This window comes from Myotis davidii, unplaced genomic scaffold, assembly GCF_000327345.1.
Source record: "Myotis davidii unplaced genomic scaffold, ASM32734v1 scaffold668, whole genome shotgun sequence".
Lineage (NCBI taxonomy): Eukaryota > Metazoa > Chordata > Mammalia > Chiroptera > Vespertilionidae > Myotis > Myotis davidii.
The window spans coordinates 1,580,664-1,581,716 of NW_006299394.1; positions in this window are offsets into that span (position 1 = coordinate 1,580,664).

The following is a 1,053-nucleotide window of genomic DNA, read 5'->3' on the forward strand; positions in this document are numbered from 1 at the left end:
CTGCAGGGGGACTCAGCGTGGGGGTAGAGCAGGCCTGCAGGGGTACTCAGCGTTGGGGGGGCAGGCCTGCAGGGGGACTTGTTCAGTCTCCTGGGACTGAGCCAGGAAGAGCACTGACCTCCACAGTCTCCTCTTCGGTGGTGAGTGCTCATTTCCGCCCGCCCCCAGGCGGTCCTGGCCTTCATTGGCTCGTACACGGCTTATGACTGTTTTTTCTCTAAAACATTCAAGGCACAGTAATAAATCTTCTGGAAATTTTCTCAGGAAATTGGGAGAACTAAATTCTATCTGGACTCCGAGGTCTGGGAGTGGAAAAGTAAGTTAAACAAAGACAAGCACATGTGCGGATACTTTTAAAGGACGGACGTGTTTCTGTGGTGCCGAGGTTTCGTGGGAGACCCTGCAGTTACCTCTGCTTTGTACAAGGTTGTGACAGTGGCGAACATGCATGTGGGGAGCAGCTGGAGCAGCAGGCGCTGGGGCCGTTCACGTGCAGGATGGTGCGGGGGCCTCGCCAGGCCCCTGTGCGGTGGGAGCTGCTACTGCCCAGCTGTCACGTCCAGCGCCGGCCCTCCCGCACCGCGACATCCGGCCTGCACGAAGGCCACGGTCATTGCAGCAGCTACCCTGCCCGAGACCAGGCTTCCTGCTTCCTGAGAGTGACACTTCTTTATGGCTTGACCTGTCTGTCGCTCCTCATCCGAGCTCTGTCACCACTTGAAGAATGATTCACGGCCCAGGTCCCTGGACAGAGACCGCCCTGGCGGGACCTCAGGACATCCGGCCCGAGAGCCGTGCTCCCCCTGACCTGCCAGCTAAAGCCGGACGGAGGCCTGACCTCACTCCTACATCGTTCAGACTCTGAAATGCTCCTACATCAGAGTTAAACCGATGTGCTCCCTCCACACTGTCGTATGTGCCGAGCACAGTGGGCTGGGCAGGAGGCCGCGGTCTGGCTGAAGGACCACAGGTGGGGGCAGGGTCAGAGAAATATACATATATTTTTGTTCATCCTCACCTGAGGATATTTTTCCATTGATTTTAGAGAGAGTG